A 16,264-nucleotide genomic window follows, 5' to 3' on the forward strand; every position below is an offset into this window, starting at 1 on the left:
TATCTCTTCATTTTAGGACAAAGAAACATGGGTTAGATGTTCTGTTTGTCTTGGACTTGATAACTTCATGAAGTCAATAAGGACTGGTCAGCTGAAGAATCACACAAAATTGAGTCTCCCAATATGAAAATCACTTTAAAAATACAAAGCAAAGAAGTAATAAAGTATTTCTACTTTTCCACTCTTTCTGAATCCACAATTTCCCTATTACATATAAAAGAGAGTATTCCAAAGAGAATGCCCCCAAAGTGGTTAATTAACATACAAACCACAAATGTCTGAGTATCATAAATATTCAACCCATGATGTATAGTAGAATAAACCCAGAGTGGATACCATAGGGTTTTATCTCTATAGCTATCTTGAGCTGGATATTTACAGTAAATTACAGCTGCACATACTTTACTCCATAGCCATATGTTTTATTATTCAACCAGCTGTAGGCCATAAAACTGTTTTATCTATTTTGTGGTTTGGTTAGCACTAATAAAATAAACTACAAATATCTTACTTATTGCTGTTCTGGTGTCTTTGCACTCCAGTGAGGTGTGATGCTGATGCCTGATGAACTAAAAATGTTCTAAAAATTGAAGTGCAACAAGGAAGATACACTTCTTTTCCTAAAAGATTTCCTAAAGACTCTTGCAATTTGAAAGATCCTTGCTGAGCTGGCCTGAGCTGTGCACTGACTTGTTTTTCTATTGATTTCTCGGCTGATGGACCATAACCTTCATTGATAGTTCATTTTGGCTTTCTCTAGACTGAAAAGGAAATAGCATTGAGTCTGTTTTGTGCCTTGGAGCCTACATTATTGATATTCTTTAATCACTGTGTTGGAGCATAAAGTTACTATTCTGTTGCAATTATTATATGTCCTCACCAGAAAGTATTCAGTGAAACCAAAATAGATGAAGCAGGCCCCCTGAAGGGAAGCCTCGCTGCTGGTCTCTGTAATGCTAAGTACAATACACAGAATAATACCTAGTCATGCTGGGTTTTTTGGCAACAGTTATGCACAAGCAATCTTTCTAAAGTTTTCATAAGTGAAATGAGCATAATTGGAATTTTTGCCTAATAGGGGCTGTCAAGATGGACTGAGAGTAACTTTTCACCTAATAATGTACTAAAAATAGCAATTAATTAAAATAGAAGAAAATAAAATAAGTTTTCTTTCATTGCTTCTTACAAATTTCACAGTGATCTAAACAAATCCTTTCCCTGTAATCAAAATATAGAGAATTTGGAGACTTTCAGCACAAATAAATGCTGGGGAAAAAAATAGCCAGTTTCATGTTGTGAGATCCCTTTGCATGCAGAATTTATCTAACCTCCAGGTTAAACGTAAGACATTGATACATCAGCCCAGAGCTGTTGAGACTCATAAAAACACATAAATCCAGATAATTTAGGCAAGAATTATTTTTTAATAAGAGATCAAGAACCCTTTCCAAAGCCTTTGCTTTAGTTACTAAGCTAGGCACTTTAAAACAAGAAATTCCTAACCATAATTCATTCTTACCAAAACACATGAACCTAAACTGAATTACTGAACAAATCAAATTAAAGGTAAGGTTTAGGAAGCCCTGGCACGATAGTGGGACCTATACTCCATTAATAGTCCACACCAAAATAATGCACAATGATTTTTGACATGTAAATATTCAGTTATAAAAGTGTGCTCAAACAATAATGTCAAAAGACATTTATGAAGCACCCTCTCCATGCAGAGCACCATCCCAGGAGCTGGAGGAGATAAGTTCAGATAATATATGGCTCTTGCCCTTCAAGTACAGTGAAAAGACACATTAGGTTCATCTGGACCTGTGATTTCACTGGCATAGGCTAAACCAGGGGTGAGGAACCTGTGGCCTTGAGGCCATACGTGGCCTTCTAGGTCCGCGGGTGCAGCCTTTTGACTGAGTCCAAGTTTTACAGAACAAATCCTTGGCTAAACCCTAAGTAAATTCACTCTACTGATGTAAATCTTCAATTGCTCTGCAATTAACAGACTTACCAGAAATACCTGAAGAGAGTAAGAGGTTCGGGGACTTGCCCTGAGGGGGGCAATTTCTATTGCATGGGCAATAGAAGTCAAAGCCAGGACTTGAACCCAGGTCTTCCTGACTCAGAGGCCAACCCTCTATCCACTAAGAGTCAATGACACAGGCATAGATAGCTATACTTCAGAATATTATAAGTGAATGAGTGTGTTGAAAAATGAAATCCTATAGAAGGTCTTAACTAGTAGGGAATGATCATCGAAGGCTCTCTAGAGAAGGTAGCACTTGAATTGGGCTTTAAAGGACAGGTAAAAATTCAACAGGAGAAAAGGAGGGTCACTCTAAGAACAAGGAGCAGGGTAAACCAAAACACAGAGCCATGAGAACCCAGTGTCTATGGAAGTTAACTGGTTCAATCAACCCTTTATTTTACACATAAGGAGAGTGAGATCCAAAGAAATAAAGAAGTTTGTCTAAGGTCACAGATTTAGGAAATGGCAGAACCCAGGTTCTCTGACTGCAGTTCCAGCATTTTTCCCTGAACCATGGGGAGGGGGTAAAAGGGGTAGAAAGGGAGAAATAGTCCAGTTTGACTGGACTGTAGGGTATGTGTTGGGAAATAATATCAATTACACGGTAGGGTTAAAAATGTAGGATGATGACAGTTTATGGAGGACATCGAATACCAGGCAGAAGGATTTGAGTTTTATTAAGAAAACAAAAGAGCAAAATGAGCAGAACCAAGAGAATATCGTATACAGTAATAGTGATATTATTTTAAGAATGACTTTGCGTGAATAAGTCATTTCAGCTATTATAAATACCCAAATTACTATAAAGGACATGTGAAGAAAGATGCTATCTGCATCCAGAGAAAGAACTGATAAAAAGAAGTATATATAGAATAATTTCATACATATGTATATATGTATATATGTGTGTGTGTATATATGTATATACATACATACATACACATGCATACACCTATTTGTATCTAATGGTAGCCATCTCTAAGGCAAGGAGTGTGGGAAGGGAAAAAAAAAAGAAATTTACATGATAATTTTGTTGTATATTTGAAAGGAATAGCAAGTTGTGCATAAGATTTGCAGTTTCATGTGCAATCATCTTTTTTATTGCACTATATTATAGAAATGCTTGCTTTATTTCATAAACTAAAAATAATTTTTTTAAAAAGAAGATAAAGTAGCCGCTGAAGATTTTTGATCAGATATGAAAGTATATATGCATAAGAAAGAATATTCTGGCAGAGTTATACAGGCTGGATGGGAGATTAGAAGGTCTACAAAGACACTATTACAAATTAAGAGAACTCTTATCAGATTGGAAAATGTTACATTGACAATAGCAGTTGTTAGAGGGGCTGCAAAGGAGGGAAACCTGAGGCCTCGAGGCCACATGTGGCCCTCTAGGTCCTTGGGTACGGCCTTTTGACTGCCAAGGACCTGGAGGGCCAAATGTGGCCTTGAAGCCACAGGTTCCCCACCCCTGGTAGGGGATAGCAGGAACACTAATAGACTACTGGGTACCTAGTCTTTTATATTCAAAACTAAGATATATCTTTGATTCTTCCCTCTCTCTGATTTCTCATATCTATTATGTAGGATGGTGACAGCTTATGGAGGACTTTGAATACCAAAATGTTCTCATAATTTCTCAATTATTCTAAATTATGAGAATTTCTCCTCTATTATGAGAAATCAGAAAGCAAGATCAAGTCTAACTACAAAGCGTTTTTGGAATCCACCTTCTTTTCTCTTTTGCTACCATGACACCATGGCTACCACCAAAGTATCTGCAGAGCCTCTGCCACTTACTTAGATTATTGTAATAGCTTCATTGCAGAACTTCCCATCTCCCCATGTCTCTACTCTTCAATCTAACTTTTGGGTCTTTGCCAATCTCACTTAATGCATATATTTGGTCACGTTACTCCTTACTTAAAAATCTTCAGTGGCTCGCTATTGTCCATTGAGCAAATATCAACCTCTTTTACCTAGCATCTCCTCAAATGGACCCCACCCTGGACTTTTCTCCCTTGTTCATATCTCTCCACACATTTTATATGTCAGCCAAACTAAACAACTCTCCATCCTTTTAAATACGTCCTGGGAACGAAGATGTTTCTCTTCCCCTCACTACTATATTTGATTAATGTCAATCAATGGGCACATAAAAAACAATGATGTACCGCTAAGTGCCTTTACAGGCATATCACTTTATCAATGTGTTTCTCTCTTAAAAACAATGAGAGGAGAGAGCAGTACCTCTGGAGTCTAAGATATGGCTTCAAATCCCACCCACCTCAATGCTTATTACTTGTGTGGCCTTGAATAAGTCATTTAAGCCCCGCTGGGCCTCAGTTTTCTCATCTATGAAATGAGAGGGTTGGATTACATCATGTATGAGGTCCCTTGCAGATCTATGTCTGTTATCTAATAATCCCAGTTATTTCCTACCCCCACATTTTTTATTCACGCTATTCTCTATACCTGAAATAACCACTTTATCTGCTGTTGGATTCCTAGCCAACTTGTTTTTACATGACATTTTTTTCCTACCAATTACATGTTAAAACAATTTTTAAACTTTTATTTTTAAGTTTTGAGGTCCAAATTCCTTCCTTCCCTTCCTTCTTCCCCTCCCCTCCCCCTGAGACAGTAAACAGTTCGATACAGTTTATGCATATCCTAGCCATCTTTTAAACCTCCATAACTCAAACACCATCTCCTTTGTGAAGAATTCCTCATTCCTCATACTGGTAAATACCTTCCCCATCAGACCTTACATGGCATTTTTTTTTCTCATGGATGCACATAGACAGATGGACAGACAGACAGATGGATCTGGAACGCCACCCTCCATGTGAATTACTGTATATTATAATTATCTATATTTTTGTAAATTTGCCTTTGCCCCATAAAACTACAGACTTAGTGATGTCATTGTTGTGTCTAACCTTTGTATCTCCTCCAAAGACTTTCACACTATTCTGTCTATGTAGCCTATATTTGTTGAGTTGAAATAAATTAAGCAATCTTTTGAGGAAAAAGAGGAAGAGGGCAGCTAGGTGGCACAATGAATAGAGTACAGGCCCTGGAGTCAAGAAGACTCATCTTCCTGAGTTCAAATCTGGCCTCAGACACTTACTAGCTGTGGCTGGGCAAGTTGCTTAACCTGTTTGCCTCAGTTTCCTCATCTGTAAAGTGAGCTGGAGAAGGAAATGGCAAATCACTCAGTATTTCTGCCAAGAAAACCCCAAATGGGGTCACAGAGAGTCAGGCACGACTAAAAAAAACTGAACAGCAGCAGGAGGAGGGGTAACGTCCCCAATTATTCTATCTTCTCCCTAATTTGGAAGAGCAATTGTACTCTTGGATCTACCTCTAAATTCTAACATGAACTCTAATTTACCATGCAAGAGAATCCAGGACCATCCCTAAGGGGATGAGGTCCTAGATAACACCAATGTGACTGCTGCTCCACAACATTTTAATACAGGTGGGGAAAATAAATGCAACTAAGATAAAAGGGAGGCATATATCAGTGCCTCGGGTTTTGTTTTCTATTTTGAGTTGTTTTGTTTTTGAAGCAGCAGCTGCTACCTTCTTTAACCCCACCCCCAGATCTATGTCCCAGGAAGCACTTCCTGACCTGGGAGACCTCACCATTTGCTATGCCCTAGGGGTTTCTCTGGGAGCTCAAGGTGCTCAAGATGAAAAAAGTACCAGGCTTCCCACCTCTTCTTTGCCTCCTGACCTTACAGCTGCTATTTTAGCCATAAAAAAGATTATATTTCACTTATTCAGAATAATTTGGAATTCATAAGAATGATGGAATTAATCTTTTAAACATAAAGAAGAGTGTCACGATATTGTGATCTCTCATTAAAAATGGGAGTATTCGATTTTGTTTAGATGTTCTTTTATGTTCATTAGTTCAGTAAGCTCCTATGACAAGCCAATTTTCTCTTATCTCGTGAGTTACGGACAATATGAAAAGAAGTTTTCCTTTCAAAATGGCAATATCGTGAACATCTGGTTTGTAGCCTTCTTATAACAAAATTTGTTCTGCAGCTCCATTAAGTTTAAACATCTGTCAATTATATCAAGCAGTTGACAAAATGCTCTATGTTGAATTGCAACACAGTGTACTACATCATTAAATATCTTTTTTTGGAAACAAATTGAAAAAGAGTTAATTGTGTCTTCTTGAGGATGGAGGGTCCTAATCACCAAAGGTGTCTGTTTTCTTTGCCAAATGAGAAAATGTATTCAATTTATTCCAGCAATTCTCCATTTTCTGTCCCACTGACTACTATATTTAATTACAGTAAATCACTCTACACATAAGAGACAATGATGTACTTCTGAGTGCCATTACATGGATATTGTTTTGTAAATGTGTTTATCTCTTTTAAAAACAATGAAAGTTTTCAGAGGTTTTAAACCCACTGGGTTTTCTTTTTATGCATGTGTAACTTGTAACCCAGTAATCAAAGGACCCAATAGCCTCATGTAACGAAAATGAATGAATAGATGATGGAGAAATAGACAGACAGACAGATGGGTCTGGAATGCCACCCTTCATGTTTTGGAGAGCCTGGAATGTTATCTTTGTGAGGATTAGGAGCAAGGTTGTGACTAGGTAGTTACCCCCTTGAGGAGCCATTGATAAACCAATTATATCTATCTGGGACATATTAAAATGATTAAAGTCTAAGGGTAGACTTTTGGGGAAGGTAGAACAAAAATAATTTTTATACTTTTAGTCTTAGTGCTTTTTTCTAATATTATAAACATTTAATTGATTCTCCCCATTCTATGAAGAGGTCTCTGGTAACAAAGAATAAGAGTTAAGTAAAATTAACAATACATCAACTTTATATAGTATTTCACATCTGTAGAAGTCCCCACCTCTCCTAAAAAAAAATTAATCGAAATCTGTTTTCTCTCCCTCTCATCCTCTCAATTCCACTGGTTAAATGTGTGTGTGTGTGTGTGTGTGTGTGTGTATGTATGTGTATGTATGTGTGAAGACAAATTCCCCCAATGGATGCACACTTCTCTGTAATGGATAGTATGTTTAAACATTGTTCTTCTGGAATGTGAATGGTCATTGTATTGATCATAGCTCTTAACACCATTCAAAGTTGTTTTTACACTGTTGCATAAATTGTTCTTCTGGTTCTACTGATTTCATTCTCCGTTAGTTTATAAAAGTCCTCAAAACTGTTGATTTTGATAATATTGAAATCATAGTATAAATTGTCTTTCTGTTTCTGTTCATTTCACTGCATCAATTCAAAAAAATCTTTCCAAGTCTTTTTGAAATGTTCTATCTCCTTATTTATTATAGCACAATAGTATTAGATCACATCCATGTACCACAATTTTAGGGCATTCTCTTAGTTTCCTTTTTTTTTTTGCCATGACAATACTTTACATGCTATAAATACTTTATGAATATAGGACCTTTTCTTTCTTTCTTTCTTTTTCTTTTTTCTTTTCTTTTCTTTTCTTTTTTTTTTTTTTTTGATATCTTTTAGATATAGGTTTTCCTGGTCAAGAGGTGGGGAAGTAGTTCCACCTCAGACCTAGCAAGTAACAGTTAGCTAATCTTGACTAGCTTTGCTTCCCTTCCTCACCAGAAACTTCTTGCACAAAAGACAATTACACATAAGAATAAATATATTTATCAAAACAAATAGTAAAACAGTAACCAGAGAAACCATCTAGGTTAATTTAGACAATAGAATAAATAAGTACTTATTCAGGGGCTCTGTGACCTAAGAGTGAGGTGAAATTTCAACTCAGTCAGGGAGAAAATGATATCACCAAAGTAGTATACTACTAGTAGTCGCTGGGCTGATAGGTGATGGGAATCAAGGGTGATAAACTTTTGTTGAGGTGCTAAAAGGTCCCCATGTGCCAATGGTTCCAACAGTTTTTGGTCTTCCATTCAAAGTCTGAACCTGTGCCCTCTCCTTCTCTTGCCATCTCCCTCTGCTTCTCTCACACACAAATCACTCCCTCCCTTACTGTAGTATGCAGCATAACAGGGCTATCCAAAAGGCTGACAAACCCAAATGGGTAGAGTACCACAGGTGGATAAATAAATTACCAGGCATAATATGCCTCATTGGTATGAGGAGAGGGAAAAGAGACTAGAATTCAAGTGAAGAAGATAACTTGATTTAGTGTCTGTGCTTTGCTGTTTTCACATTTTCCTAGTTGAGGAGAAATGGACCACTAAAACATAAATTTGAAATATCATTAGCTATCAAAGCTGAAGGTGATAAGAGATGAATGTAATTATATGCCCAGAATTTCTCAAGTAGAAGAGAAGCAGCAGATCTGATTTTTCAGATTTCAGATTTCAGAAGGTCACCCTTCTATTAAAGCCTAGCTGAAAATCTCCACAATTATTAAATAGGTGATAAGAAAAAAAAGAAATTTAAAAATATGTAAGTGGTCATAAATAGTGTACAAGGTTTTTGTCCACAATATTTGAGGGAAAGGGCTGGCAACTAAAGGGATCAAGAAAGGCCTCTTGTATAAGATATTGCTTTAGTTAAACTTTGAAGGAATCTAGGGTTTCTAAGAGGCAGAGGGATCCAGGCTTGAGAGACCACCAGTGCAAAGATCTAGACAAGAAACAGAGTACACTAAGTGTAAGGAAACTCAGTTTGACTGTATTTAATGCATGGAGGAGAGTAATATGCAATAAGCCCAGAAAGACAGGATGGGGCCAGGTGGTAAAGAGCTTTGAATGCTGAACAGAGGAGTTTTTATTTGATCCTGGGATAATAGGGAGCCATTGGCATTTACTGAGTAGGAGAGTGACATGGTCAAACTTGTGCTTAAGGAAAAATCACTTTGGCAGCTGAATAAAAGAACAAAGAAGAGAGAAAAGAGAAGTAGGAAGATGATTTAGGAGGATACTTGTAAAAATTTAGTCAAGAGGTGATCCAGGCCAGAGCTAAAGAGTTTGTCTTGAAAATACACAGACAATGACAGATGAGAGATATATTGTAGAGATGGATATAAGTGCTAAACAAGATGAAACAAGAATATAGCTTTTTATGTTGTTTTTCAAAAAAAGCCCCCTTTTCCCCAATAAGAATGAAACCAGCTTAACTTTTTCATCTTTTCTCTTTATGGTCATTTACTTCGTAGGACTCCTGCCTTTTCTGCACCCAATTCTTCCACTACCCAAATTAGTCTTATGATGTGCTTTTTCACCTGGGTGAGATTATTTTTTTTTTCCTCCTGTAGCTTCTTTCATCAAGTTCATTCACAAAACCACACTCCAAAAAGCAGAAAGAGGAACAAAAGGCACAAACCTGGAAGGATGGCATGACTGTTTCTTTAAGCAATTACTTCAAACCATCTCTGTTCATTGGTTTAAGGCAATAGTATAGTTTCTAACAAGGCCTAGTAAAAACACACACACCTGGTCGGTCTCCAGATTGCTTTTTCTTTCAGAAAGTGACTCACATTCACATTTGAATAAAAAGGATTTTCCTCTCCTTCACCACTAAAGAATCTCTGGAAGGACCTGACCACCCTATTCCACAGAGCCTCCCATGGCTTCAGCATTCTCAGAGTACCCATATACTTACTGGTTTGCATCCTCAAACTGCTGTTCTCCAAGACTACCTTCTGGATGAGTAGGTGCTGTTAAAATGAGACTCTACTCTCTTACTCCAGACCTCTGGTTTTATTAATGAAAATTGGTGTTGTAATAGATAGGACTTTGACACAAACTGGAAGATGAATCAACTGCTAAATTAGCCCATTTTCCAAACTAATCCTGGAATGGAATTTTTCTTTTTCTAAACCTTAATTGTTCTCTAAACTATGGTTGGGAAAACATTTGCAAGGTTTAGGGCCCACTTGAACCTGACGTGATCCAAATTTCCAAATGAATTCAGCTTTTTTGAGGTTTGAATTCCGTTTATATTTGGCTAAAGGCTACTTCCTGGCTGGAAGAAAAAAAAATGTTTTCAAAGGGGCTTATAGGAAAGCCTCCTAAAGCTTCTTGTACATCAGGATGCTTTTACAAAGCAAACAAAAGTCTGAGGAGATGAGTGAAAATTAAGCAGGTACCTACAGATTAACTTCCCCCTGGGATTAGCTCCACCTGGGTTTAAAAATTCAGGGAAAAAGTGTTTGGCAGATGAATTTGGGGTTTTGCCCAACCAAAATTGCTGCTGGGGTCATCATCTCCTAATATAAACAAATTAAGCAGAAAGATGTGTTTTTTCCTTTGCTTAAGAGGAGAAAATGCAGAGAGGAAAGAATTTTGTTTCTCCTATAAACTTGGAAACATTCAAGAACATTTTAGCCAACGACATTTTCTTGCATTTTAACCATTAAAACTGAAAGGTGCTCTTTCAGAAAGTAGGCCAGGTCCTTTCTTTTCAAATTTTTATGAAGTATAGTGGAGAAGAAAACATTGTCCACTGTACACATGCAAATGTCTTTATACCAATAGATACTGAAGTTAGTATTAGGGGTTAGTGTATCTGTTTTCACTTTTATCCTTAGACTTAGCTTACATACAATTCCGGGGACCAAAAATAGAACAAAAAGAAAAGTATATATCAACTGCTGACTCCAAATTGAACAGATACACAGATAACTCTAAAGCAATGTTGCATGAATTCCAACACCCACTAAAAAATAAAATCAGTACCTATAAACTTCTCTCTTGAAGAATGCTCTTCGATGAATTCTATCAGTGCTATCTGAGTTCTTTTAGTTTTAGATTGGTGTCAAGAAATGGAAACTACAGTGGTTCATACTCCTAACTCCTAACCTTAAAATGCACGGTTTATCGATAATATACAAATCACCAGTGATGCACTACACATAGGACACATTTGCCAAACAATTCTGCCAGCCTGAGGCAGCTTGGTGACACAGTGCATACAGCATTGGACCAGGAATTAGGAAGATCTGAGCTCAAATCCTACCTCAGACACTCACTAGCCATTTGACCTGGGTAAATCACTTAACTTTTGTTTGCCTGACTAGTTTCTTCAACTGTAAAATGGGGATAATAATAGTACCTACCTCCCAGCATTTTTGAGAGAATCAAACGAGGTATTATTTCTAAAAGCACTTAACCAAGTGCCTGGCACATTCTTCTTCCATTCCTCCCCAAACCAGTCATTTAACTTTTCAGCCCTGCAAGGCATGATAGCATTTGTGACAATTCCAGGGAAATTGACCCTATCCAGAACTATAGCCAGGTTAATGAATGCAGCCTGTAGGGGTAGTACCGTTTTATGCAAAGGGAGTTAGAATCTTTTACAAACAACATTGGATAAGCAGAATCTAAGTGCCATTCAGTATCAAGCTAGATAAGTATGCACAAAGGGATTGATAGAATTCCTTTGATATCACAGAAGATATACTAAGGGTCATCAGTCATTATTGTTACTGTCTTCCTGTCCCCAGCACCTCTTTTCCTTAGGGGAAAAAGGGCCCCTATCTGGCTAGACTGGATCACTCTTTGAAGGAAAAAAAACTACTTAAGATTCACTTGAAGATAGTTAAAAAGATATTTAAAGAAGTAATTGCATAAATATACACATAAACAAATTGGAGTGAATGTTATAGGCCCAGTTCTCAACTGGTGTTTATACTATGGCAGAATTAGAGATTTTTCTACACTGTAAACTCACCTTTCATATTTTGAAAACTCATATAAAAAAAAATCACAAATGACTCTGAAATGGATCCTTTCAAACACTCAATCACTTAGGACACTGAGTGTATACTAAAAAATCAAGAAAGAAAGAAAAACTGAGTGACTTGTTAGATTTTGACTTGTTAGAGGCCAAAAACCAGACATGAACCTCTCCAGAAAAAAAACTGAAAAGCAAAAAAGACAGATGGATAGTGGTTGAAGCTTAAGTTCAGAGCCCCTTGCCTAAAATTTAGTAAGACACCAAAAAGGATTCCTGCTCTCAAGAAGCTTGTGATCTCAGGTGTGATGGATACATGTAAGAGAAAAAGATATAAACTAAAAAGCAGGGTCTATAAAGCTTCAAAGACAACAAACACTGATTGAAGCCACCAAAGTGGAGGTGAGTTGTGGAAACAGTCTTTAGGGAAAATTCTTAACCTTCACCAAGCCCTGAAATTTGGCCCTTAGGGCTTTGAAATGCACTCCTGCTAAAACTCTTTTATCTGGCTTTGGTCAGTGAGTAGAAACCAAAGTAGGTAGGAAGGGAAGGATTTTCTGCCTTTGTGTTTATTTATGGTACTCAGACTGGAGAAAAAGGTAAGGGAGCTAATAGACAAATAAAGCCACTACATCCAGAGAAAACCTCACTGCCAAACATAACGCCCTTCTTGTGAATTTCAGATTAAACTCTCTGAGTGACATTTATTCCAAAGCTTTGAGAGGCCTTAACTAATTCTCCTTTGCAAATGGTATGGATCCATTGCATTGCCTGTAGGAAAAACCATACTGCATTAACATTGCCTTTCCCCCAACCCCAGAGAGTCTAAAGCTAAAGAACAAATAACCTAGTAATGACCCAAAACAAGAATCTAAAAAAACAAACAAACCTTATTTAGAATATGCAGCATCTGATTTTGGTTTCTGAAGGTAATTTATCTTAGGAATCACCTACAAAACTACAGTAACTTAATTTTAGAAGGGACATAGAAAGATAAAATCAGAGAACCCTTTTACAAGGAAGGTATCCCAGGAGTAGAATGACACTTGTAACTTAGGTATTGACTTACCTATCTCTCCCCCCCTTCCCCTTCTATTTTCCTGTAAGGCAGGATAGATTTCTGTACCCCATTTCCTGTATTTCTTATTTCCCAGTTGCATGTGAAAACATTTTTTTTAAACATGTGTTTTTTAAACTTTGGGTTCCAAATTTTCTCCTTTCCTCCTTCCCCACCCAACCTCATTGAAAAGGCAAGCAATTCAATATAGGCTATACATGTGCAGTTATGCAAAATACTTCCATAGTAGACATGCTGTGAAAAACTAACTCTATTTCCCTTAATCCTATCCCACCCCCCCATTTATTCTATTTTTTCTTTTGACCCTGTCCCTCCTCAGAAGCATTTGCTTCTGATTACCCCCCTTCCCAATCTGCCCTCCTCTCTATCATCCCCCTACTCTCTTGTCCCTTTCCCCTTCTATTTTCCTGTAGGGTAAGAAAGATTTCCATACCCAATTGAGTGTGCATGTTATACCCTCCTTTAGTCAAATCCTATGAGAATAAGATTCACTCATTCCTCTCACCTTCCCCTGGTTCCCCTCCACTGTAAGAGCCTTTTCTTTTCTGTTTTTTTTTGTGAGATAATTTACCCCATTCTACCTTTCCCTTTCTCCTTCTCCTAGTATAATCCTCTCTGACCCCTTAATTTTATTCTCCAGATATGACCCCTTCATCTTCAACTCACCCTGTGCCCTCTATCTATCTATCTATCTATCTATCTATCTACCTATCTATCTATATACATATATACATACATATAATTTTTTCCCTCCAACTACCCTAATACTGACAAAGGTCTCATGAGTTACAAATATCATCTTTCCATGCAGCAATGTAAACAGTTCAATCTTAATAAGTCTCTTATGATTTCTCTTTCCTGTTTACCTCTTCGTGTTCTACCTGAGTCTTGTATTGGAAAGTCAAATTTTCTATTCAACTCTGGTCTTTTCATCAAGAATGCTTGAAAGTCCTCTATTTCACTGAATGACCATTTTTCCCCCTGAAGAATTATACTCAGTTTTGCTGGGTAGGTGATTCTTGGTTGTAATCCTATCTCCTTTCCCCTCAGGAATATTATATTCCATGCCCTGTGGTCCCTTAATGTAGAAGCAGCTAAATCTTGTGTTATCCTGATTGTGTTTCCACAATACTTGAATTGTTTCTTTCTGACTGCTTATAATATTTTCTCCTTGACCTGGGAACTCTGCAATTTGGCTACAATATTCCTAGGGGTTTTCCTTTGGGGATCTCTTTCAGAAGGAGATTGGTGGATTCTTTCAATTTCTATTCTGCCCTCTGGTTCTAAAATATCAGGGCAGTTTTCCTTGATAATTTCTTGAAAGATGATGTCTAGGCTCTTTTTTTGATCATGGCTTTCAAATAGTCCAATAATTTTTAAATTCTCTCTCCTGGATCTATTTTCCAGGTTAGTTGTTTTTCCAATGAGGTATTTCACATTGTTTTCTAATTTTTCATTCTTTTGGATTTGTTTTATGGTGTCTTGATTTCTCATAAAGTCACTAGCTTCCAATTGCTCCATTCTAATTTTTAAGGAAGTATGTTCTTCAGTAATCTTTTGGAATTCCTTTTCCATTTGTCCAGTTTTGTTCTTTAGGGCATTCTTTTCTTCATTGGCTTTTTGGACCTCTTTTGCCATTTGGGTTAGGCTATTTTTTAAGGTGTTATTTTCTTCAGTATTTTTTTGGGTCTCCTTTAGCAAGCTGTTAACTTGCTTTTCATGATTTTCTTGCATCACTCTCATTTCTCTTCCCAGTTTTTCCTCCCTTTTGAGCTCTTCCAAGGCCTGGGACTGATTCATATTTTTCTTGGAGGCTTTGGATGTGGGAGCTTTGACTTTGTTTTCTTCTTCTGGTTGTATGTTTTGATCTTCTTTGTCACCAAAGTAAGATAATATAGTCTGACCCTTTTTGTGCTGCTTGCTCATGATCCCAACCAATTACTTGAGTTTTAAACTCTTTGTTAAGGTAAGAGTCTGTTTCAATGTGGAGAATGTACTGTCCCAAGCTTTGGGGATTTGTACAGCTGTTTTCAGAGATACTTCTAGGGACCTGAAAAGTGTCAGTTCTTACAAGGTGCTATGATAAGGGGCAAGGTGTTTTCTCTCCACCGCCACAACAAGCTCCACCATGCCAGTGCTCCTCCTCGCCCCAGGACCACCCCTCAGAACTGTGACCCAGATCCAAGCACAGGCAAAGTGAGAGATTCCTGCCTCAGCCCTGGCAAAGAGATCCTTGCAATGCCCCTCTCTGATCAGCCACTTGATTCCCCCTCAGTCTGTGGGCAGGAAGCTCGGAAACCAGCTGCTGCCCTCGGGGCGACTGAGATCTAGCTTCTTCTCTCACTGCAGTCACAGACTTTTCCCACTGACCTTCTAAGTTGTCTTTGGCGTTCATAGGTTGAGAAGTCTGGAAACTGCCACAGCTGCCCGAGATTCAGTCCTCTGAGGCCTGCTCCAGAGTCGCTGAGGTCTGCGTGCCCACACCAAACTGTGCTCCTCTCCCAGCCCGGCAAGATATATCTTTCCGATCAGCCATCCAGGTTGTCTTGGGCTGGAAATTTGTTTCACTCTGTCTTTTTTGTGGGTTCTGCTGCTTTAGAATTTGTTTAGAGCCATTTTTTGTAGGTATATGGAGGGGTTTGGGGGAGAGCTCTAGCAAGTCACTGCTTTCCCTCTGCCGTCTTGGCTCCACCCCCCCTCCCCCAATTCTTAATTGGTATTAAAAACATGGAAGAATAAGAGATTTATGCCTACTTTAAATTTATCTGTCAAAAAAAGAGATTATTTTTAAAAACCTCATAGGAAAAAATAATTGACTGAAATGGATTCTAAAAACAAAACCAAAAAGCTTATGACCCTGAATATATATTGAAATATTGGGAAAGGAGAAAAATTCAAGTAAGAAACGACCAAGACTTGTTAGCGCCTGAGTCAAATATGGACCTATGCAGGAAAAAAAAAAGTGGGATGGTGACTGAAACACACATTTTCTGAAGTTAAGGGCCCATTTTCAAAGAATTTCTGAAATTTGGGGCCCACTTCCAAAAAACCAAGGACACTTCTTGCCCTTGAATTTATATTCTCAGGTGTGATGAATGCATATGGGAGGTCTCTTCTTTTAAAAATAAGATATGAAGGTACTTCCACTCCTTTCCCCATAGATGGAAAACAATCTCTCAGCAAATATTTCACAAAAAATTTACTGGTAAGTAGTATGTTTGAAAGAACTCTAAGCACTGTCCTCCTCCTTCCTCATTTGTATTTTACCTTTCATGGGGTTAGAAGCAATAGCAGAAATTAAAAGCATGTGATTCAGAAAATACAAGGTTGTCTACTACAGCAACTGAATCTAGATGTTCTCCAGAATTCACCTCTTTGCTTCCCTTCTCTTGTTGTTGTTTAGTCATTTTTCAGTAGTGTTGACTCTTCCTGACCTCCTTTGGGTTTTTTGTTTGCTTGATTTGTTTTTTT

Source organism: Vombatus ursinus, unplaced genomic scaffold (genome assembly GCF_900497805.2).
Source record: "Vombatus ursinus unplaced genomic scaffold, bare-nosed wombat genome assembly UNPS02014781.1, whole genome shotgun sequence".
NCBI lineage: Eukaryota > Metazoa > Chordata > Mammalia > Diprotodontia > Vombatidae > Vombatus > Vombatus ursinus.